Source organism: Pipistrellus kuhlii, unplaced genomic scaffold, assembly GCF_014108245.1.
Source record: "Pipistrellus kuhlii isolate mPipKuh1 unplaced genomic scaffold, mPipKuh1.p scaffold_m20_p_3, whole genome shotgun sequence".
NCBI classification, from domain to species: domain Eukaryota; kingdom Metazoa; phylum Chordata; class Mammalia; order Chiroptera; family Vespertilionidae; genus Pipistrellus; species Pipistrellus kuhlii.
In genome coordinates this window covers 6,703,646-6,730,175 of record NW_023425529.1, presented here as the reverse complement: position 1 = coordinate 6,730,175, position 26,530 = coordinate 6,703,646, and the positions used below count along the sequence as shown (strand labels likewise).

Here is a 26,530-nt window from a genome sequence, read left to right as displayed (position 1 = left end):
ATATCTTAAATATACATTTTCTATGGAGAGGAGTTTAATGTTAAGCAAAGATTATATACATATTTTAAAAGCAAATTTTGTATTTTGGAAGGCTCTAATGGTAATAAATCAGTGGATCTATACCATGTCACAGTGTCCATTTAATAAATGTTTTACAATGCCTTCTTTTAAATTATGAAATAAGATTCATAGATAGTATAGTATCTCTATATACACAATTTTAAAACATATATATTGCTCTACTATAATACATGGGAAAGGTCAGTTAAAGGAGGGTCATTTATATTTTAAAAGAAAGTAACACATGCCCTGGCTGTGTGGCTGAGTTGGTTGGAGCATCATTGAGTACAACAAAAGGTTACAGGTTTGATGCTCAGCCAGGAGACAACCAAAAGATGTTTTTTTTTCACATGAATGTCTTTCTCCTTCCCTCCCTTCCCTTCCCCTCTTCTCTCACTCTCTCTCTCCTTTCCTCTCTCCAAAATCAATAAAAACATATCCTCAGATGAGGATAAAAAAAAGTAACATGTACTTCTATATGTAAATATCTGGGCATGACACAAAAAGACAATGAATTAGTTGGAAACCTACAAGTACATTCGAAATTACTTTTAAATCCAACAGCTAAAAAAAAAAAAAAAAAACAGACTCATACAGTTGCACATTATTTAGAAACTTGAGTGGTATTGCCTTTGGTGAAGTGATTTTCTGAATATTAGGCAAGGCTTAGTAAAGTTCTGGATAAAACAAAGCATCTTCCCTTGATTTACATAGGCAATAAATATATTTCAGGAAAACATGGAATATATTAAAATTGTGTAAAAAAATCCTAGTTTTTACATATAAGAATAGATTTAAGCTCTAGGTCAGAAAAAAAATGAGTAAGTTTTTCACTTACATGAAATATCTGCTAGAACATTTGAAAGATATGTGGGACTCAGGACAACTATTTATTTGAGAAACTATCCTGAGCATTCCAAGTTTTCCATTCTTGGCCTCTTTTCACTAATACCATTAGCTACCTCCAATCCCTGTGACGAACAAAAATGTACCCACAAATTCTTAAAAGACCGTCTAAGAAGTGATACTGTTCATTACTCACATCATTTCATTTATTTGAGGAATACAAGATAAATGAGATTCCAATACTCAAGGACCTTAAAATCTAGAATAGAAACTTGAAAATATACATGTTGTATATGAATATAACAAAACCTATTTTAGCAGAATGCAATATATTGTATATTGTAAGAGATACATATGGATACCATTAATGTGCTTTGAAAAATCAGGAGGGAGAATGCACTTCTGAATATATTTTTTGAAATGGGGAAAAATTTAAGCAAAAATTTCAAGGATGCGGTGAGGCCTTGCAATATCAACATGATTTTAATATCTGGAGATAGGGAGGGAGAATTACTGGCCACGTAACTATAACTTCCTTAAAGACTGGGAGTAGGCCTTATTTACTACTTTCCGGTGCATGAACAATGCTTGACATATGGAAGGTAAAAAATTATTTAGTTTAACAACTAAACCAAATAACTAAGTAAAAGCATATGAAAGGGACTTTAGAGACTTGATTCAACAGTCAATGTAGTGTAAGAAAAAGAAAATTCTCTGAATGTCTATTGTACTGGGTATCTTATGTATACAACAACTTTATAAGACTCTCATTTTTTAAATGATGAATCTTAAACTAATCAAGGGCATTTTCCAAAGTAACTCAGCTAAGCAATAAAGTAAAAATTTTAATTTGGATGTGTCTGACTCCAAACCCATGCTCTTTGCACTATACGATGCTACACTGCTATAGTACAGGATATATAATAATTAAAATGTCTTAGAAAAATTAGTCTGATAGCTTTAAGGACATCAAAGTGATTATATACAGTTTTTACCTTCCAGATGGAGGACAAGCATTTATGTCAATTAAGATAGAATGTTAGATTGCACTGAGGTAACAATCCCCAAAGCTGTCTTTTTTTTTTTTTTTTTAAATATATTTTATTGATTTTGTACAGAGAGGAAGGGAGAGAGATAGAGAGTTAGAAACATCAATGAGAGAGAGTCATCGATCAGCTGCCTCTTGCACACCCCTTACTGGGGATATGCCCGCAACCAAGGTACATGCCCTTGACCGGAATCGAACCCGGAACCCTTCAGTCCCCAAGCCAATGCTCTATCCATTGAGCCAAACCGGTTCGGCCCAAAGCTCACTGTCTTAAAATAACTAGTTTATTTCTCACTCATGATATATATCTATTGCAGATCAGCTGACGCATTTTTTCTCATATTTAACTGGTTAAAGCAAGTCAAATGGCCAAACCAGACTTCAAGGCAGAAGGCATAAACTTCCCGCAGGAAATGACACTGAATAATGGTGAACAGTAATAATATCTACCATAATATCTAAACCAATATTGATATATATGCTACATAATAATAAGAAATATTAATAATACAAAGGAATTATAATGGTGAATTTCTTAATGAAGGGTGTATTATGGCAGCACAGACAAAATCTAACTCTGTGCGTGGAGGCAGAAGAAAGGGAACAGGGGTAAGCATGAGGAAAACAACAACATTTAAGCACAATTTTGAGTCAGTAAGTGTTGATCAAGAGGATAAAGGAGAAAAGGGCAGTCAAAGCAGAGAAAACAGTGTTCTTAAGTCAAGGAATTCATAATAACACAATACACGAGTGGGGGGAGGGAGGACTGAGCAGATGACTACCAGTTTCATACTAATACTAAGATATACATTTTCTCCAACCCAAGTGTTAACATTTCAAAATAGTCAAAATCAATGTCAAAAAATACCTACCTATGTTGCTGATACTACATAGGATTAAAATACCCTAGTAGAAAGAATAACAAATAACAAAAGGAAACTTTTAAAAATATTTACTCAACTACCCCAAAAATAAGGAGTAATAAGAGGTTAACCAGGGTACTAAAGTCAGCTCTAATCTTGAGGATTTTTACAGAGCCCTGGAAACCTTGAACTTAATCCAGGTTGAGGAGGACAGAAAATAAAACCCAAAGCCCGTCCAAGGTGAGGAAGCTAATAATAGACCCTCAATATAAAACCTGGGTTTCAAAAAGCACTGGCCACAATTCAAGTGTAATTTAGATATGTCTTAAGTCCCAGCATAGGACAGCAAGGAAACTTGCCTGTTACTACTCTGTTTGAGTTGAAAGAAGATAAATCTCCCATTCCTCAAAGGAAAGGGAAAAAAAATAGTAACTTTATAATGAAGAAACCTGGCAAACACTCCCTTAACTACATGATCAGAGTAAATGCCACCTATGTAAGTCAATCATGTTGGTATCATGTGCATTCTGATATAATGTGATAAGAACATTTTACCTCTGTGGTATTTCCCACAAAACCCATTACCCAAATTTAACGATGAGAAAAACATCAAACAAACCTAACTTAAGGGCCAGTCTACAGAATACATGACCAGTATTCAAAATCATAACTATCATTAAAACAAGGAAAGCCTGAGAAACTGTCAAAGACAGAGGAGACATATGACCAAATGCAACATGGTATCATGGACGGGATCCTAGAACAGAAAAAGAATATGAGTGGAAATCTGAATGAAGTCTGGAGTTTAGTTAGTGCTATTGCTTCTTAGTTTTGACTTAAAGTACATTGATAATGTAAGAGTTAATATTAGGGGAAAGTAGGTACAGAGGACATAGGAACTCTTAGTACTATCTTTGCACATTTTGTATAAATCTATAATTATTCATTTATTTATTTTAAAATTATGTCTCCAAGTGCACAATCTCAATGCAAGTTCATGGAATGTAAGTGGTCTCAAGCATGTCATTGCATTTTAAGTTATCCCTGGTTGATTGTGATCTAAAATGACAGTTAAGTATTCTCTGGATTCTCGACTTCAACTTATGCCTCAATTTCCACAAAAAAGTCCCATCCAAAATCAACCAACCAATCAACCATTCAATCAATCACACAATACACAAAGAAACAACTTAAATCCGAGTTGCAGAATGAGAGGCCAGAAAATGAACTGCTAAAAGATGCCAATTCAAGAAGCTCATGAGGGAAAAAAAAAACAAATCAGAAAACTCATGAATAAGAAAGAGAACACAAGGCAGGAGACGGGATAGGATGAATGGGCAGTGGGGGAAGAGGGGAATTAAAGATAGAAATGGAGAACAGATAGAAATGAGAAGAGATATAGAGAAGAGGGCAAAGATAGAGGATCCACATATAAACACATCATATTGAAATTACTCAAAACCAAAAATAAAATATATAAAGTAGCCCAAGAATATTATATTAAATGGGTATTATAATATAATATATGGAGACTATTTATTCAAGTATACGTAGGATATTTATGAAAATTTACTCTCTATTAGGTCATAACAAACACTGTATTAAAAAAATGTAAAGGAAATGGTATTATAATATATTTTGAATTTAAAAAACACGTTCCTAAACAATTTATAGGACAAAACATAATAATGGATTTTAGAAAATATCTGGAATTGAATGGTAATGAAGAAAATATATCTAAAATGAGCAAAATGCAAAACAAACAAACAAACAAAAAAAAAGTGGTATCAGAAGAAAATGAAGCTGAAACCAGTTTGGCTCAGTGGATAGAGTGTCAGCCTGCGGACTAAAAGGTCCCAGGTTCGATCCGGTCAAGGGCATGTACCTTGGTTGCAGGCACATCCCCAGTAGGGGGTGTGCAAGAGGCAGCTGATCGGTGTTTCTAACTCTCTATTCTTTTCTTCCTCTCTGTAAAAAATCAACAAAATATATTGGAGGAGGAGGAGGAGGGGGGGGGGGGAGGAGGAGGAGGAGGAGGAGGAGGAGAAAATGTATAGGCTTAAATGGTTATATTAGAAAAGATGTGAAATTGAGTTAGGAAAACAGCAAAATTTTTAGAAAAATAAAAAGAAGGAAATGATAGAGTAGGAATTAGTGAAAATAAAACACAAATACATAATAGAAACAAAGCCAGAATTTATTATTTGAAGAGACAATAATATAAACATCTGGCAAGATAAATTAAGGGGTAAATGGGAGAAGAAAAAAAAAAGGGATATTAAGAACAGAAAGGGAATATAATTTCAGATACTGCAGGGATTAAACAGAAAATAAGATAGTATAAACAATTTTATGCAAATAAATTTGAAAATTTAAATGAAATGTGGAAGTTCCTTGCTAAAAGTAACTCAAGAAGAAATTTAAAACTTACCAAAGCTGACTCAAGAGCAAAAGAGGACATAAATGGTCCTCCCTAAGTCATTAAAGAAACTGAATCAATGGTTAAAAATATTACAAAGAAAACATAAAAGGCACTCAGCCTTACAGATGAATTCTGTCAAACATTTAAGGAATAAACAAATCTAATTTTATGGAGTATCCTACCTTATACAGAGGATAGGCAAAAAAGGAACACTCCTCAACTCATTTTATATGGTTAGATTTGACACCAAAAATTGCTAAGGACAGCACAAAAGGAAAATTGCAAGCTAATATCAATAGTATAATTTTAGCAAACCAAACCCATTAATATATAAAAAAATAATATACATCATGATCAAGACGGGCTTAACCTCAGAAAGTTGGTTTAATGCAATTCATTTCATTCATAGAATAAAGAGAAAAAAATCATTACCAATTTAACAGATATACAACAAGCAGCCACTAAAATTCAATTTATTTAAATAACTTTCTTAATGTGAAAGAGCATCCACAAAAATACTTATAGAAAACATCACATTTAATGGTAAAATGTTAAAAGCATTTCTTTTAGGACTGGGACAAAGACAAGGATGCCTGCTATTATTAATGTCTAATTTTAGAAACCACTGCATTCTATTCAACCAATACAAGGATGCCTAAAAAATGTAGTAATAGAAGAACAAGAAATAAAAGGTATAACAATGGGTAAGGAAAAAAACAAAAAGATAATTATTTACAGATAACATAAGTACTGATACTATCAATATATTAAAAAATAATTACAGAAAAGTTATTAAAATTAATAATGGGATTTAAAAGGGTTAAAATCACTTAATTTCTGGAATCAGTTTACACTAATACAATTTATGTAACTTATGCCTCTCTTATCTAAATCACACAAAGCTATTTATAATCTAGACCTCTTATTATTACTTGTCTAATTTTAGAAACCACTGCATTGTGGCTCTACCAGGGTAGGCCAAAATCAAGTATAAGATGTATTTCCAGGCTTTAAAGGATTTACATACAACTAAATAAAATTTGTCCAACATGTGGTCAAAATATGCTGTCCCAGATCTATGTAAAATACTATTCTGCAGTCTAATAGTTCTATTTGAAAATTTTCTCCTTCAGAAAGAGTAGTTATATGTCAATTATCTACACTAATAAAAGAGAAAGAGGCAAATTGACCATATCTTTGTGACACCCACTAGCCAATCAGGAGTGAGCATGAAAATTAACCCAACAAAGATGGAGGGTTAATTTGCATACACAGGTGCAAAGTGGACAGAGGCTGGATGCTTGTGTCATAACCATAGTGACAATGCAGGTGCCTCTAGGCAGCGTGAGAAGGCGAAAAGGCAGCTCCGGGGCTGGAGCGAAGGCAGAAAGAGGGCTCCGGCTGGAGTGAAGGCAGTGCCAGCAGCCAGGGGAAGGAAGGCCCATTCTTGCACAAATCTTCATGCATCGGGCCTCTAGTATCTCAAAAAAGCTAAAAACGTAACTTAATAAATTTTTAATTTTCATCTGTAAAAAAATCTCAGTAATGTTGAAAATTTCTTTTCTTCTTCTTAAAAAAAAAAAAATCTATGATCTAGCACATGTCACAAAGGTCTGTCTGAAGTATAGCCAAAAGTCAAAATCTTTCCCATACTGACATTGCTGCAAAAAGTGATAGTCATATAATGCTATCTATTCATCCATCTATCCATCAAAGATTTATTGAGATCCTATTGATATTGTTGTGGTCCCTAGGGTAAAGGTGAGAACAAAATTAAGAACCTGGAGTCATGAAGTTTGCATATTTGATTATGTGACGATGATGACAACTACAGCAACTATGACAACCACTATAGCAATAGCTGCAAATGTTTAAAAGTGTGTATTATCCACTGCTCTAAGCACTTTACATGCATAAACGCAATGTCCCTTTGATATAGGCATTTCTTTCATTTACAAATGAGGAAATTGAGGCACAGAAAGGTTAAGTAAATTTCCCAAGGACTCACTAAAAGAAAAGTAGAAAAGCCAAAATTTTAAACCCATTCATCTGGGTCCAGATATTAAGCTCTTAAACCACTACACAGTATTTCAGTTATGATAATTTCTATAGAGAAAACTAAAATAGGGTAAAAGGAGGAGAGGGTAACTTTATGGAGTGGTCATAGGAGGATTTTTTTTTTTTATGCCCTACTGCCAAATTCAACATCTCCTTTTAAAAGTCCCCTCAAACCTTCTCTTTCCATGTCTCCTAATCTTAGATAATAATGATTCCATAATTAAAGTTACTTGGGCCAAAGTGTCACCTGATTGGTCAGAATAGGATATACTTATGATGGTTAACAAACAAGCCCCAAATAAGTGGGTGACAAAGTAAAAGTTTTTAAAAATATATATATATTTTATTGATTTTTTACAGAGAGGAAGAGAGAGGGATAGTTAGAAACATTGATGAGAGAGAATCATCGATCAGCTGCCTCTTGTACACCCCCTACTGGGGATGTGCCCGCAACTACGGTACGTGCCCTTGACCGGAATAGAACGTGGGACCTTTCAGTCCGCAGGCTGATGCTCTATCCACTGAGCCAAACCAGTTTTGGCAGCAAAAGTTTTTTATGTTGCTTATGCTGAGTTCACTGCAGTTCTAAGTAGTTATTCTCCAAGTGGTGACTTTATCATTCTAGCTGCTTTGACCTTGTGGCTCCATAATTTGAACAAAAAGACTCCTTCACAACAAGGGGAACACTAGAGAAGCATAAAGCAGGCCTTACATTGACTCAGCCAAGCACTTATTTACACAATTAATTGGCGATAACTGATTATTCTTCTCTCTCCCAGGTCATTGCTCTTTATCCCATTTTCTGTCCTCCCTTTCTTCCATTAGTCATTCCATTCATCTTTCCTTCTATCCAAATTTTATTTTATCCTTCTCCCTTCTGTCTCCAGCCTTCTTTATAGCCTTCTCTCTAGCATTCCTCCTGTTCATTCAAAGTGAAGGTCATTCCTCCCATCAGTTCTTCCCCTTTATTTAGTTTTAGAAATACCACCTATGTTCTGATGACTCTCAATTTTATATTTTCAGCCTACACTTCCACTTTGGTCTCCAGATTCCGCAATCCCACTTCCTATGCTGCATTACCTCTTAAATTTCTATCCAGATTGCAAGTGTTCTTATCATTTTCACCATTACCACTCTTATCCATGCCACTACCATCTCTTCAAGATAAGTATACTAGACTCCTAAGTGGTCTTATTTCTGCCCTTTGCCTGATATCCATTTCCTACCCAGTCCAAGTGATTATTTTCAAAGTTAACACATCATGTTTCAACCTCTACTCAAAAAGAGAAGCAAGAGTATATGAAACAAAAACAAAGACTGATGAGACAGAGAAGCAAGAATGGACAAAGATGGAATGGAGGGTAGGATGGCAAGAGAGTCAAAAAAGGGAGGAAAGGAGGTATGAAGGAACAATCAAACTGAAACTTAAGAATCCTAAGTCTGATGGAGTTTTCAATAACAAAAAAGGATCAATTTGATTTAATTACTAATAAGCAAATTATGAACCAGTCATGAGCCTAAAACACATTCCATATACACTTGATTTCACAGTTGAAAATAAGAAATGTCTTTGTGGATGATATATAATAGAACTTGTCTATGCTTAGAGAGAGAAATGTAATAAGTGAAACAAAATGAACCCAAGTATTATCCCACCATTTCTCATTTGGTAAAGCAATTCATTTAGAATCACATTAACTTTTAATCTCCTCAGAAATATTTGAGTTAATTATTTCTAATTTAATAAAATACAGAATCACATGTTCTGAGTTATATTCTTTCATTTTTATAATCAACATTTGTGCATCTACATAGTAACTGTATTATTTAAATCCCTAGTGTTAAAGGATACATAAAAGCAAGGCAATTTATGCTGAGGAAGATCTCTAAAGTTTTACACAGATATGACTAATATGAATTTTTAAGTATCTATGATAGCACTTAGTGACAGCAGTTTAAATTAGAATTTGCTTGAATTATCTTTAACTTCTGAGGTCGACTTACACGAGATAAGGCTATGTAATTTATACCTCCTTAATCCTCAAATTACATAAAGATACTTGAATCTAGGACTTCTATTCCATGTGTATTTTTGGAAACCACTGATGTGATACTATTATAATAGGCCAAAAATAATATTTCAAATCTACTTCTAGACTTTAGAGTATTAAAATAGAACTAACTAAAAATCTGTTCAACACATGTACAAAAGCAAACAACAGAGCTACACATAATGGTTTTCTGATATTCCTACCAGAAAACTCTCTTTTCCTAATAATGCTAATTTTACTCTCTATTTAATTCATATTTTTCAGAGGTTTTCAGTGGCAGGACTGAGAAATAATACAATATAAAACAAAAGCACAGGAGTGCCAGGGGGAAAAGACTAGGAGAGATGAAACAAGCATCCAGATATTGGTTTCTAAACATACTTCTCCAATAAGAGTTCTACAGAGCAATGGCTGACTCAGGGCTGGGCAAGGAAAGTATACAATGAACTGCAGAATCTCAAAAATGCCACAAAGTATGGAAGAGCTCCAGAGAAATAAGATAGATGTGTGTCAAAATACAGATAGATGCCAAAGCTGGAACAATTTAAACAAAATAAACAGTAATAGTAACAGATTATAACCCAAAGAATAAAACAAATACTCATAAGCCCATCCTAAATAATAAAAGGCTAATATGCAAATAGACCAAATGGCAGAACACACAAACAACTGGTTGCTATGACATGTGTTGACCGTCAGGGGGTAAGCACGGAACATGGCGGGTGTCGACTGCGGCAAGATGGTGGAGCAGGTGAGCAGGGTGCCAGACTAAGGCGGGGCACCAGTCACTGTCATTGGGGCAAACCTCTGAAAATTCTTTGCTCCTGCATGCCGTGGTTCTGCCCAGCACTTGCACCTGCTGCCAGCACAGGACCAGCATGCACCCACTGCCAGAACTGGAGCTGCCGCTCACACCTGCTGCCAGCACCCGGTGCCAGGCCCAATTGCCCCTCAGAGCTTCTCCACCTTGCCCTGCTCCTGAAGGGCAATTGGGGCCAGCAACCGCCTCTCACATCTGTTGCTGGCAACAGCCTCACTAGCAACTGCAGCTGATGCCAGAGCTGCAGTTCCCACTCTTTGCCTGTACCCAGCGCTAGTCCCAATCACTCAGTGCTGTAGTGGGTGTGAGCAGTGGCTGCTGGCCCCGATTGCCCCTGAGGGCTTCTCTGCCTCCCTCTGCTCCTGAGGGGTGATTGGGGCAGCAGCAGCCTCTCACACATGCTGCTGGCAATGGCCCCAACTGCTCCCCACATCCATGGGTGTGACCGGGGCCAGCGCTATCAGCTTGTGGGAGCAGTGGTGGCATGAGTGGGGCTGCCAGCAAACAGGGAACCAGGGCCTGTGATGGGAGGGGGCAGGTGGAGGTGCAAAGGATGTGCCAAGATCCACCCTGTGCCCACCTCAGCCTCACAGCCTATAGTTCCTTTCAAGGTTGTTGTTTAGATGACTAGTGACTTTGAGCAGGTTTGTGTACTGGGCCCCTAGTATTTTTATACTGGAGGCCCAGTGCATGGATTTATGCATGGGTGAGGTCCCTCAATCTAGCCTGCACCTTCTCACAATCTGGGACCCCTCAAGGGATGTAGCAGTGCCAAAGTGGCAGGCAGCTGGGGTTGGGCGCAGCTCCACTGCCACTCATTCTGGTCCTGCTGCTCCTGCCACTGCAGCTGTGCTCACCAGCCATGAGCCTGGCTTCTGGCTGAGCACACTGACTACCAGGGGGCAGCTCCTGCATTGAGCATATCCCCCCTGGTGGTCAGTGTGCATCATAGCAACAGGTCATTTCAGTCATTCTGATGAATGAGATAAGGCTATGTAATTTATACCTAGTTTCTAGTGTTTCTAGTTTCTTGGGATATATTTCTATAAGTAGGATCACTATGTCAAATGGGAGTTCCAGTTTTAGTTTTTGAGGAAACTCCATACTGTTCTCCACAGTAGCTTTACCAATCTGCATTTCCACCAGCAGTACACAAGAGTTCCTTTTTCTCCGTATCCTCACCAGCATTTGTCATTTGTTGATGATAACCATTCTGACAGGTGTGAGATGGTACCGCACTGTTGTTTTGATTTGCATCTCTCAGATAACTAGTGACTTTGAGCAGGTTTTCATATGTCTCTTGGCCTTCCTTCTGTCTTCTTTTAAAAAGTATTTAGGTTAGTTGCCCATTTTTTGATTAGGTTAACTTCCTTTTATTAAGTTGTGTGAGTTCCCTGTAAATGTTGGAGATTAAACCCTTATTGATGATATCATTGGCAAATATGTTCTCCCATGCAGTGGACTTTCTTGTTTTGTTAATGGTTTCCTTTGCTGTGCAAAAAGCTTTTTATTTTGATGCAGTCCCATTTGTTTATTTTCTCTTTAGTTTCTATTGCCCTAGGAGCAGTATCAGTGAAGAAATTGCTTCGGCATGTCTGAGATTTCACTGCCTGTGAATTCCTGTAGTATTCTTATGGTTTCCCATCTTATGTTTAAGTCCTTTATCCATTTTGAGTTTATTTTTGTGTATGGTGTAAGTTGGTAATCTAGTTTCATTTTTTTGCATGTATCTAATTTTCCCAACACCATTTATTAAAGAGACCATCTTGACTCCATTGTATGTTCATGCCTCCTTTGTCAAATATTAATTGAGCATAGTAGTTTTGGTCGATTTCTGGGTTCTCTATTCTATTTCATTGATCTTTATATCTGTTCTTATGCCAGTACCAGGCAGTTTTGAGAACAGTGGCTTTGAAATACAGCTGGATATCTGGTATTGAGATCCCATCTACTTTGTTCTTCTTTCTCAGGATTGCTGCAGGTATTCAGGGTCTTTTTTTTTTTTTTTTTTTTTTTTTATTCTAGATGAATTTTTGGAAAGTCCATTCTAGATCTGTAAAATATGCCATTTGTATTTTAATGGGAAGTTCATTGAATTTATAAATTGCTTTGGGTAGTATGGACATTTTGATGATGTTGATTCTACCAATCCATGAACATGGTATATTCTTCCATCTCTTTATGTCTTCCTCTCTTTTTTCAGTGGCCTGTAGTTTTCCATGTTTAGGTCTTTTACTTCCTTAGTTAAGTTTATTCCTAGGTATCTTAATTTATTTGGTGCGATGGTAAATGGGACTGGTTTTTTAGTTTCTCCTTCTGTAAGTTCATTATGGGTGTATAGAAATGCCATAGATTTCTTGGTGTTAATTTTCTATCCTGTTACACAGCCAAATTCACTTATTAAGTCTAATAATTTTTTATGGAATCTTTAGTGCTTTCTATGTACAGTATCATGTCATCTGCAAATAAGGACGGCTTTACTTCTTTTCCAATTTGGATGCCTTTTATTTCTTCTTCTTGTCTTATCACAATGGCTAGTATTTCCAGTACTATGTCAAACAGGAGTGATGAGAGTGGGCATCCCTCTCTTGTTCCTGTTCTTAGGGGAAATGGTTTTAGTTTTTGCGCATTGAGTATGATGTTGGCTGTGGGTTTATCATATATGGCTTTTATTATGTTGAGATAGATCCTTCTATTCACACTTAGCTGAGTTTTTATCAAAAAAGGGTACTGAATTTTGTTAAATGCTTTTTCTGTATCAGTTGATATGACTATGTGATTTTTATTTCTCAATTTGCTTAAGTGATGTATGTTTATTGATTTGTGAATATTGTACCATCCTTGTATCCCTGGAATAAATCCTACTTGGTCATGGTGTATGATATATCTGATGTACTGCTGAATCCAATTTGCTAGAATTTTGTAGAGGATTTTGGCATCTATGTTCATGAGGGATATTGGCCAGTAATCCTCTTTTATTGTGTTATCTTTACTAGTAACTAACTATAAAAAAATAATAAGCTGGGACCAGTTTGGCTCAGTGGATAGAGCGTCGGCCTGCGGACTGAAGGGTCCCGGGTTCGATTCCGGGCAAGGGCATGTACCTTGGTTGCGGGCACATCCCCAGTAGGGGGTGTGCAAGAGGCAGCTGATAGATGATTCTCTCTCATCTATGTTTCTAACTCTCTATCCCCCTCTCTTCCTCTCTGTGAAAAATCAATAAAATATATTTTAAAAAAATAAATAAGTAAATAATAAAAGTGCTATGGACCATACCACCAGTGTGTCTCCCTCTCCCAATCTAGAGACCATCACTTTTTCTTATCTATCACTTCCCTGAGTGCTTCCTGGCTACAACTTTTTCCATTTTCTCCCATCCATCTGTTCTTTCTTCTGTCTTACAGCTATTAACACCACTTATGCAATGAATCCCAACTTTATACTTAACTATCAATATGTCTATTCTGAATTTCAGAGTTACATACATCATTTGATAATTAACAAGTCCATTTGTCTATCAAATAGACACCTCAAAGTAAATACATATAAGACTGAACTCCTGAGCATTCCTACTTTTGAAGAAAAACATATCTGAAGCACTTTTATTTATTCATTCATTCATTAACACTTGGGCATTTTATTGAGATACAAAAATAAATATAGAATTCCCATCCTAATGCCTCTCAAATTTAAGTAAAATAAGGTATAAGAACTATTATATTACTTATTAAACTGTATTATTAAAAGTGCATAGCTTTAAGGAAACACAGAAGAATCAAATCTGTCAAGGCGAGCCATAAGATTTCACGAAGATAATGTTTGATATGGGTCTTTTACGGTCACAGCATTTCACTTTTTGATAACAGTGTAAGATGATCTTCAACAGAAATATCAGGTAATCTTCTGGAACTGAATTACACTAATGTAAGTATATGTAACTTATGCCACCCTCATTTCAAAAATCACATAGATGTATTTGCAATCTAGGCTTCCAACTAATCTTTGTTTATTTTTAGACAGCACTGCATTGTGACCTCAAAAGGACAGACAAAATCAAGAAGGACATCTATTTGAGGACTTTATGGTACTTACATGGAATGGAATAAAATCTGTTAAATAAAATCTGTTTATAAAAGGCAAATATTAGGCCTAGTAATAATTAATGTCGTTTTCTAATACTTTTTTTAAATCGAATTTATTTAAACAATACAACAAAATTTAATCAACAATATAGTTGCCATTGTTTTCTACTACTTGTGCCCAACGCTCAGGAAGCATTTTAATCCCTCTGTTGTAAAATTCTTGTGATTTTGATGCAAAAAATTTGGTCAATGCATTTTTGAGGCATTCTTCATTATTCAATTTTTTTCCAAGAAGAAAGTTTTGCAAAGAACGAAACAAATGGTAATCGGAAGGGGCAATATCAGGAGAATATGCAGGTTGAGGGAGAACTTCCCATTCCAACTGGCGCAGTTTTTCAGCAGTGATTCTTGCAGTATGCAGTCGTGCGTTATCGTGGTGAAGAATTACGCCCTTCCGATTAATCAGCGTGGGTTCTTTTTCTCTTAAAGCTTGGGCTAACCTTTCCAATTGGGCACTATACACTGCACTTGTAATGGTTTGGTTAGATGGTAAAAGTTCATAATGAAGAATTCCTTTAAAATTCCACCAAACACACAACATCACTTTTTTCACATGCAAGTCAGGTTTTGGCGTGGGCTGCGGAGCCTCATTTTTGTCCAACCATTGAGGCCGCCTTTTCAAATTAACATACAGCACCCTTTCTTCATCTCCGGTAACAATTTGCTCTAAAAACGGCAAACGGTTTTGACGAGAGAGGAGCGAACTGCGAAATGTGACTCTTTGAGTACGGTTGTTGTCGGTCAACTCATGAGGAACCCATTTTCCAAACTTTTGGACTTTGCCAAGTGCACGCAATTGATTGGAAATTGTTTTTTTGTGAACAATTTAAAGTTGTCGCAAGCTCTTGTTGGGTAATTTGAGGATTTTGTACCAAAAGAGCTTGAAGAGCTTCTTAATCAAAATTGGACACACGGCCTCGACCACTCTTGTCATCTAACGAAAAATTTCCCTCGCGAAATTTCTCAAACCAACGCTGGCATTTTCTGGCGCTAACTGCATCTTGACCAAGAGCACTACAGATGTTTTTTGCAGCCTCACTTGCTTTTCTTCCTAATTGGAACTTGTAAAGCATGCAGTGCCGAATATGCTCTTCATCCGCCATCTTCTTAGCCCTAGTTTTGCAACAAAAACCAAACCAAACACAAACTTTTTCAAGCAAAAGTTGTTAATTGCACTTCACACGTTCTGTAGATACCACGTGTTTGAAGGTTATATCAATACAAGTCAACGCCAAGCAAGATTTTAAACGAATGTTTAAAAACGACATTAATTATTACTAGACCTGATATTAAAGAGCTACATACAACATAGGGCAAAAGTAGGTTTACAGTTGTGACTACACAAATCACAGTTTATTCTTTTTTTTTTTTTTTTTTTTTTTTTTTTTTTATTTTATTTTTTTTTATTTATTTTTTTTTAATAAGTTTTTATTGTTCATATTATTACAAATGTTCCTTTCCCCCCACCCACCATTGCTCTCCTCCACCAGGTTCCCATCCCACCCTCTGCCCTTTCCCCTCTCCCCATTGTCCTCATCCATAGGTGCACAGTTTATGTTCAGTCTCTTCCCACGCCCCCCTCTCCCCTTTACCCCAAGAATCGTCAGTTCACTCCCCTTCCATACCTCTGATTCTATTATATTCAACAGTTAATATTGTTCATCAGATTTTTTTAATTTCCTTGGTTTTTAGATTCACTTGTTGATAGTTATGTATTTGTTGTTCATAATTTTTATCTTTGTTTACTTTCTCTTCTGAAAGAACCCCCTTCAGCAATTCATATAATTCTGGTTTGGTGGTGATGAACTCCTTTAGCTTTTTTTTATTAGTGAAGCTCTTTATCTGGCCTTCGATTCTGAGTGATAGCTTTGCTGGATAGATTATCTTTGGCTGTAGGTTCTTGCTATTCATCACCTTGAATATTTCTTGCCATTCCCTTCTGGCCTGCATGGTTTCTGTTGAGAAGTCAGCTGACAATCGTATAGGTGCTCCTTTGTAGGTTACTACCTTCTTTGCTCTTGCTTCTTTTAATATTCTCTCTTTGTCTTTTGCTCTTGGAATTTTAATAATGATGTGTCTCGGTGTGGTCCTCTTTGGATTCCTTTTGTTTGGAGTTCTGTGTGCTTCCTGGACTTGTAAGTCTAATTCTTTCACCAGGTAGGGGAAGTTTTCTGTCACTATTTCTTTCAGTATGTTTTCCATATCTTGCTCTCTCTCATCTTCTGGGACCCCCATAATTCTGATGTTGGTTCGCTTGAAGTTGTCCCAGAGGTTTCTTACATTATCTTCAATTTTCTGGATTCTCTTGCCTTCTAGCTTCTGTGGAGGAGTGTCTTCTGGCTCTTTATGTTCCAAATCTTTGACTTGATTCTTGCGATCTTCCCTTCTGTTTTTAGGACTCAGTAAAATATTTTTTATTTCAGACAATGTATTCTTTATTTCTTGTTGATCCCTTATCATTTCTTGTTGACTCCTTATTAATTCTAGTTGATCTCTTTTCATATCCTCGTAGCCCTTATCCATCTTTTCTAAGAAACTCTTGAAAAAACTTATAAGCGTAGATTTGAACTCTATATCCAGACGCTTTTTGTCCTCCATTTCTTTCGTTTGTGATCTATTTTGTTGTCGCATTTCGCAGTTACAGATGGGACGGGGTTTCAGGGTGGAGCCTGCAGCTTTGGCTTCTGTCAGCCCCGCCCTATGCGGGTCCTTCAGTGCTCGCTGCTGCCAGCGCCTCTGAGAGAAAGGTGCCCTCGATTTTCGCCTGCTGCCAAACAGTCTATGCTCTCCCACAATGAGCCCGGTATTGGGGTTCAGTTCAGTTGGAAATGGAGTTGGAGGTGGCGTTCAGAGCAGTCTGGAGCCCCTGTCTCCTTCCCGTCAGGGCAATCCCGCGGCAGTGTGCGCGCCTCCGGGACCTCCTTTCGCCTCTCCCCGGGGTTCTGCCTTACAGCCCGGCTCCCTATGGCTGAGCCTGAGTCCCCGGGGTCTGGCCCAGAACCGGGGTTCAGAGCAGTTGGGGGCCCAGCACAGTCGGAGCTTTTCTCTCCTTTCCGCTCAGGAACGCCCGCCAGGCACTCGGCCTCCCTCCTCTCCGGCTCCGTCCTCTCCGCGTGCCGCGTCTCCGTACCTTGGGCTTTTCCAGCTCCTCCGCGCCTCCTTCTGGTTTTCTCCTTGCTTCTCGCTGTAGAATTTCCAGTCAGTCAACCTTCCAGTAGTTCTGGGCAATGTCCGTTTTATATTTTAGTTGTATTTTATTGAAATTGTTGTGTGCGGCTGCGGCTAGGTGTTCACCTGGGCGCAGCCATCTTGGATCTCCCCCACAGTTTATTCTTGTATTATTTATTTATTACCATTTTTAATAAACAGAATTCTTAATTTTAATGAAATTAAATTAATAATTGGTAAATTCTTTCCTTATAGTTGATACTGTGTGTGCACCCGGGTACTTGCAATAACATGTGTCCTGTTCATGAAGTCTTTTCCTCTTTTAAACTCATGGAGATTCTTTCCTTCATTTTATTCTATAAGAGCATTATTGACTTATCTTTCTACATTTAATTTTTGTATTATTGTGCAAGATAGGTATCCAGATTTGTGTGTTTTTTTCTTTTTAATTTAATACATTTTATTGATTTTGTACAGAGAGGAAGGGAGAGAGATACAGAGTTAGAAACATCGATGAAAGAGAGTCATCGATCAGCTGCCTCTTGCACACCCCCTACTGGGGACGTGCCCACAACCAAGGTACATGCCCTTGACCGGAATCGAACCCGGGACCCTTCAGTCCCCAAGCCGACGCTCTATCCATTGAGCCAAACCGGTTCCGGCTGTGTGTTTTTTTCCAAATGGATACCAAGGTACTCCTATTTTGGGAGGAAGAATGTTTCATAATCAGAACACTTGGATTCTAGTTCCAACTCTTTAAAAAAATGAGCAAACCACTGATCTCTCTATGAGTTTCCTGATCCAATTCAAATCTATATTTAGAATCACTGGATTAGGTGCCCTCCAAGTGTTTACAATATAGCAGGGGGAAACAGTTGTAAAAGCACCATAATATATTGTAAAAATTATTGTATAATACTTAGTAATGTTTTTCACTCAAGACTAAAAAAATATGGACTAGACAACCCTGAAAATTATATAAAGATAAAAAATGTGAAGTAGAAAGAATTACAAAGTTCCTGTCACACAGATATTTTGTTTAAACAGTGTAAATCATAACTGGCAAATGCTACGTAGGAAGTATTACAATATACCTGTTATAGAGAAGGCATAAATAATTGGCACCTGATGGGTTGGCAAAAAAAAGCAGCATAGCACAGGATTTGAAAGAGATAAAGTCCTTCCTACCCTATTATGAATGAGTCCAATAAGAAATAAAACTAAGATTGGAGGTTAGTTTATAAAAGAATCTCTCTCTGTTTTCTCATAAGCCTGAATTTTAAGAATAAGAACACTGGCATACAATCATTAAGAAAACTCTGAAATGTTGAAGCTACAGGTTTTTTTTTAAGTTACAGATGAAAACACAACTCCTTTTAAAAAAAATCATGCTCATGACAAAAAAAATTAACAGAGAATCTAAGTCCATACTCAGGATTATACTATAATATTAATAGATGACACACAGAATGAATAATATCCTATTTCATTAATACTTGGTGAACACACATACACATACATCCCAACAACAAACTTTAAATAGGAATTTACACACTAAAATGAGAACAGAAGTCCAAGAGATAAATATTTTTTATTGATTTTTTACAGAGAGGAAGGCAGAAGAATAGAGAGCTAGAAACATCGATGAGAGAGAAACATTGACCAGCTGCCTCCTGCACACCACCTACTGGGGATGTGCCCGCAACCAAGGTTCATGCCCTTGACCGGAATCGAATCTGGGACCTTCAGTCTGCAGGCAGATGCTTTATCCACTGAGCCAAACCGGTTAGGGCCAAGAGATAAATCTTGGCAAGAATAACAGAATACTGCCCAGCCAACATGGCTCAGTGGTTGAGTGTTGATCTATGAACTGGGAATTTGTTGTGGTTTTACTGAGGCCTTTTTAGGAGAAAAGGAGGAGACTATACAGCAGGATAATAGAGTGCATACTAACTAGGGAAGGAAGGTATAAGAAAAGTTTAGGGAAGAGCCCTGGCTGGTGTGGCTCATTGGACAGAGATTCACTCCCCACCTCTTCCCCACCAATCTCACATGTCTATTTCTCTCTCCCTCTCCCTCTCTCTCCCTTCCACACACTCACTGAAAAAGCAATGAAAAAAAAAAAAAAAAAAAAAAAAAAATATATATATATATATATATATATATATATCCTCAGGTGAGGATTAACAACAACAACAAAAAGAATTGATGTTGAATTTTAGCAAAAGTCTTTCAGCATCTATGAAGATGATCTTACAATTTTTCCTTGGCCTATTAATATTTTACATTAGTATACATATTTCCAATATAGAATTAATCTTGCATTTTCAATGTACATGTAGAATATACTTTTAAAGTATAATTTTGTATTCTATTTGAAAAATTTATGTTTTATTCTTAAATCATATAGGACTGTAGTTTCTTTTCCTTTTTGCTCTAGAACAATGCTTTTTATAGCACTAAAGTTACATGTTCTTAAAAGTTTGGTAGAACCAAACTATAAAACAACTGAGCCTGATGCTTTTTATGGACATAACTCATTAACAATATTCTTTATTCCTTCTGTAAGAGCTTTGCTTTCAAAAGATCAATAAAGTGGAAAAGCATCTGGCAAGTCTAACCAAGAAACAAACAAACAAACAAACAAAAGAAAACGTATTATTGTAGTAATGTTAGAAATGTCAGACTATGAATTATTATCAAATTCAACTAACTAATTGACTGAAAAGAAAATCTAAGAAAGTTAATAAATACCAATGGAATTGAAAAATATGACAAAAAATGGCCTACATCAGTAACTGTTTCTAAACAGAAATATACTCAGATTAAGCCAAAACAAAGAAAGAGAAAGTATTGGAAGAATATTGGAGTATCTCATGGAACCTGTGCTCAGGTCTTATTTGTTCCTTTCTACACATGTGCTCTTTTTTTTTTTTCTTTCTATAATCATCTTTCTATGCTAAGAGACTTAGCATTTTATGTCTGCTCAGTCATTTTATGACTGCTCAATTGGTCCAATACTGACCAACAAGAGTTTCAGTATCCCTTTTCCAAACCTTCATGTTCCAATTTGGTTCATTGTTAGTCAGGCATTGACTTTAGATCCAATAAACTATCCACAGGAGAAAGAGGAAAAGTAGATCACAGAACTACTCAAGTGGAAGCTAAATTCATCCTTTCAGTAAGGGTTTTGATGTGGGTAGTTTAAGGTGTGGACTGTGCAGGTACACTGAGATATCTACAAAAAGAATCTGCCTCTTCCCCAAAGCCCCCAAAAGAATTCTAGCAAAACTTTATGGAACACAGAATTCCTATTATTTGTACCACTAGGGAGCATAAAAAGGATATAAAATTACCAATTTATCTTACAAGACTAACATGATCCCATAATGTAAGGTGGGAAAAACCATAAAAATCTTAGAAGAGGCCATTGGCAGCAAAATAGCAGACATTTGTTGTAGCAATATTATTACTGATACAGCTCCTAAGGCAATAGAAACTAAGGGAAAAAAATAAACAAATGGCATAACATAAAAATAAAAAGCTTCTGCACAGCATAAGAAACCATCAACAAAACAACAAGAAAGCCCACTGCATAGCAGAACATATTAGCAATGTTAACTCTGATAAGGGTTTAATCTCCAAAATTTATAGGGAACTCAGACAACTTAACAAAAGGAAGATAAACAATCCAATTAACAAATGGGCAAAGGACCTAAATAGATACCATTCGAAGAACAAACCAAAGGCCAAGAGACATATGAAAACACTAGTAGCCTGGTACATGGATTCATGCACACTGAAAGGAAATTAATTAGAATTCCTGGGGTGGCACTTCAGCTTGGAGTTGGGGGAGGGGAGTAGAAAACTCACATTCAGCTCTTCCAGCTTGAGGCACGGGCTCCGTGCAGGGACTAATACAGGTGGTCCTGGGTGGTAGCCGGGGGGCAGGACTGGGAGGGATGACTGGATATGCCATGGAGCCAACCTTCTGTGGTTCCTCCCCAGCTGGCCAGCTGCACCTGGGCAGCGCTGCGACTCGAAGGACATCTGTGGAGTGAGCAGGGTCCCTCCTGCAGGTCCCTTGGCCTGGCCCACAGAGATTGGGCTGAAACTGGCTCTCCTACATCCCCTGAGGGGTCCTGGAGTGTGAGAGAGTACTTTGCAAAGTTGTTGTCATACAGTGTGTGGAATGCAAATGCAAATGTGCAGTAAACCAGATTCAGATCAGCAGTGTCCCAAGAACAATAAACCCACTACCAAAGGTGACCCCATGAGGAATCAGGCTCCCTCCTTTCTGGTTCTGGGGTGTGTCACCTGAGAACTCCTGCTGCCAAGTTACCACAGCTCAGCAGCTCCTGTGTTGAGCATCTGGCCCCTGATGGTCAGTGCATATCATGCCTACTGGCTGTTCGGACAGTCGAATGGTTACTTAGCATTTTATATAGATAGATAAATTTTTTGTAGTGGCCTTAGTGTTGTGAGATCTAAAAGATTTCAGTGGTATAAAATGTATGTATTGCCACATAAAGTTTGAACATACAGCCTCAGTAAATATATTCCCCCCAAAGGATCTAGAATAGGGGTGTCGAACTCAATCAGAGAAGGGGCCAAAATCTAAAATTCAGCCTAAATCGCAGGCCGAATGGTTTACTGAACAGTCATAAACTGTCATTGTGATGGAAACGCAGCGGAGTGCAGTGATGACAGCGCGGTGCGGGCCACATTGCAAGGCCTGGCGGGACCGATTTGGCCCACGGGCCTTGTGTTTGACACATGTGATCTAGAAATAAGATATATATATTCTTATGGGTAGAAGGCTCATTCTAATCTTAATTCTACTGATAGATATGTATATACAGACAGTCTTTGGGTTATGTCGGACTCGACATACATCGTTCCATGGTTACATCGCCATCTCCCATTTATTAAAAAAAAAAGTTCCGTTATTTCGACATATGTGCTTTATGTTTTTTATTATTTATTTACCACAAGTAAAGGTCAGGAATTATCTTCCTTTTAAATTATTTTACTGTTACACTTCATTACTGCTGTGTATGTGCTCTATGTGAGTGACATAGGTGCTTATATAGGTGGGTTCCGAATTACAGTGAAAATTGCATTATGTCACGCCTAGGAATGGACCTCCAATGTAACCCAAGGGCCTACTGTAAGGGAAAATCGGTGGGAATTTTTTCAGTATGGGGAAGAATAAAATCTTAAAATTAAACTCACGGCAGATGAAATGTCTTATATTTAGGGAGGATGTACTGACAGCTAACACTATTTCTTTATGTTTCGTTCAGGAAGAGGTCTTTCAGACGGCCATCTTAGTAGAGGAAAGAAGGCGTGGATTGCTTTTTATTCTGTCCTAGAGGCCTGGTGCATGACAACGCCCCTAGTGCACTGGGGGGTGGGTCCATAAGCCTAGCGTGCACCCTTTCGCAGCCGGGGAGCCCTTGGGGATGTCCAACTGACAGTTTAGGTCTGCAATTGGACATCCTTAGTGCTGCCACAGAGGCAGCTACTGCATTTGCCAGCCATCATCGTGGCTTGTGGCTGAGCAGTGCTCCTCCTATGGGAGCACAGGGGGCAGCTCCTGCATTGAGCTGGTGGTCAGTGCACGTGATAGCGACAGGTCATTCTGCTGTTCAGTCGATTTGCATATTACCCTTTTATTATATAGAATGCGCAAAGTCGCTAATCATCTCAGATACAAATCAAAACAACAATGAGATACCATCTCACACCTGTCAGAATGGCTATCATCAACAAACAACAAATGCTGGCAAGGATAGGGAGAAAAAGGAACCCTCATGCACTGCTGGTGGAAATTCAGCCACTGTGGAAAACAGTATGGTGTTTCCTCAAAAATAAAAAATGGAACTTCCATTTGACCCAGTAATCCCACTTCTAGGAATATATCCCAAGAAAACAGAAACACCAATCAGAAAGGATATATGTATCCCCATGTTAATAGTAGCACAATTTACAATAGCTAAGATTTGGAAACAGCCTAAGTGCCCACCAGCAGATGAGTGGATTAGAAAACTGTGGTGCATCAACACGATGGAATACTACACTGCTGTAAAAAAGAAGGAATTCTTATTATTTGCAATAGCATGGATGGAACTGAAGAGCTTTACACTAAGTGAAATAAGCCAAAGAAAGATAAATATCACATAATCTCACTCATTTGTGGAATATAATGAACATAAACTGATGAACAAAAACAGAACCAGAGTCACAGAAGCACTGAATAAACTGTCCAAACTATGAGGGAAGGCTGTGGGTGAGGGGATAAGAGGTCAAACAAAGGACTTTTATGCATGCATATGAGCATAAGCAATGGACACTTTCTATAATTGAAACTTTGTAGCCTTAAGTGGAGGCCTGGGCCAGCCAAGGTGTGTGGAAAGCTTGGCTTCCTCCATTGCCAGGGAAACCCAAGCCTCCTGCTCGCTCTGTGGCCACAGCTACCTTGGTTGGGTTAATTTGCATACTCACTCCTGATTGGCTAGTGGATGTGGCTTGTGGGTGTGGTTTAGTGGTGGTTAATTTGCATGTTATTATTTTATTAGATAGGATAGTTATTTTTATTACCATCACAGAAATTATACCTTCCCTCCATATCCTCTGTAAAACATACACTGGTCATATTGCCTGATGGCTTTGGTTACTTCTAGGTTGAGAACACCAGACTGTTGTTTTCTAGTACATCTGATTCCTGTTCCAATTAGTGAAAGTACTAGGTATGTCATGAGTCAATTGTATTACTCAAACCTGTTTATGCCAGCTGAGCTTTTTATTGTAATCACATCATTTAATTAGATTTTATATACACTGAGTGTAAAAAGAAAGCTGTTTTATTGAAAACTAAACTGAATGCTTCAAAAGGCTTGATAAAAGGGAAATACCAAAAAAGTTTCTAATTAACCATGAATAAGGTAGATCAGAAGAAAAAAACATACTAAAGAAATTCTGAACTCAAATTTACTTCACAAAAGTGTTTTAAAGAAAATGACAGGCAAATCAGGCTATGGTAATTTATGCATGTAAGTTAACATGAAACTCCAGCAACAAAATCAGAATATTCATTTATACATTCAATCCAAAAGTACATATTGAACATCTACCTGTCATGTGCCAATTGTTGTTCCTAGGACAGCAGTTCTCAATCTTTTTGGCCGTAGGACCCTTTATATTAAAAACTAGAGGCCCGGTGCATGAATTCATGCATGGGTAGGATCCCTCAGTCTGGCCAATGATCAGGGCCAAAAGGGGCCGGCCAGCCAGGGGGAGAGACCACGGGAGGTTGGCCAGTGGTGGGAGGTTTGCTGTAGGAGGCACTGACCACCAGGGGGCAGCTCTTACATTGAGTGAATGCCCCCTTGTGGTCAGTGCATGTCATAGCAACTGGGTGATGTTTGCTTAGGCTTTTTTATATATAGATTATTGAGTAACCCCAATGAGCTTTGTCTTACAGGTAATATTTATCAACATGTAGGTGAAAAATTAAAAGCTAAAAAAGTTTACAACATAAGAATACACCAGCACACATTCCATTAGCCATCATAGCACTAATGCGTTCACTTATCACAAAGCTACAGGAAAACAAGACTGTACACATGAGAGAATGACAGTAACAAAGTTAAATGTCTTACTACTGTTATTATTAAAATAGTTCTGACTTCACAGACACCTGGAGTCTCAGGAAACCCTGTGTCCCTGGACCAACTATGAGAACCAGTTATAGAGCTTAGGAATCAATAATGAATCAATACCACTCTTGTGTAATTTAATGAAGAAGTACAACAATAAAGAAGTAAATGAATAAATATATAAATTCAGATAGTCATAAATGCCATAAAAAAAAAAAAGAAAAGAAACCCAAACAAAACAGGACAAGGTGGTAAAAGTGAAAAGTGGGAGGTGTGGGGAAGCAGTAGGGCAATTACTTTACATGGGATGGTCAGAAAAGGCTTCTCTGAGGAGGGATATTGCAGGGGACAATGATCTGTAAACTACTCAAGTAATCTAGGCAAAGTGAATGGTGGTATGGCAGTGGGATAACAGTGTCTCCCAAAGTGTGGTATCCGTACCCCCAGGGGTACGGGAAGAGTTTGGTGGGGCTACGCAGGCTGAGGCTCTCTATCCACTGAGCCAAACCGGTTAGGGCTCGTCCTGCTTCTTTTCCACCTGCACACCCCACCCAGAGACATTTTTCAAACTTAAGTCAGATCATGTTACTTCTCTGCTCATAATTCTGCCATTATTCCCACTTTCCTCTTTGAGTACAAGTCCAAATCTTGACAGCTACCTATAAAGCTCTACTCAATATGGCCCTGTTACATCTCTGACCTCATCTACTTTTCCTCTCACCTCTTCTGCTTCAGTCACATTGGCTTCTTCTGCTATTTGTTCCGAAGGTTAAGGACATTTGCATCTCAGGGACCTTGCTCCTGGAATGCATCTTCCCTAGACAGCTGCAGTCCATATTTACTTCATTACCTGTTCACCTGCCACCTTCTCTGAGTTTTTTCCCAATCATCACATTTAAAATTGCAACTCCAATCCCAACTTCTTATATTCTTTATCCCCTTCTCTGCTCTATATTTCTCCACAGCATTTCTCCACCACCAAATACTCTGTCTTACTTTCTGAAGCATACGTTCAAAAACGACAGGAATTTTTTGTCTGTTTTATTCACTGCTATATCCCTGGTGTTTAAAGCAGTGGTGATCACTCTGTTCATTGAACACTTTCTTTAAAAAAATAAATTAAATTAAATTAAAAAAATATCTATATATATCTATATATATCTATATCTATATATATATAGATATATATATATGTCTTTATTGGTTTCAGAGAGAGAGAAGGAGAGAGATAGAAACATCAATGATGTGAGAGGATCACTGATCGGATGCCTCCTGCACACCTCCTACTGGGGATCAGGCCTCAATACAGGCATGTGCCTTTGGCCAGAATCGAACCCGGGACCCTTCAGTCCTCAGGCTGATGCTCTATCCACAGAGCCAAACCGGCTAGG

The 26,530-nt window shown here is 37.7% G+C and overlaps 1 protein-coding gene across 3 annotated transcripts in view; it reads right to left on the bottom strand.

The window, feature by feature from the left end:
- CRY1 (cryptochrome circadian regulator 1) overlaps positions 1-26,530 on the bottom strand; it is a 46,889-nt gene that overhangs the window by 19,511 nt on the left and 848 nt on the right. The gene's annotated exons all lie outside the window — the stretch shown is intronic.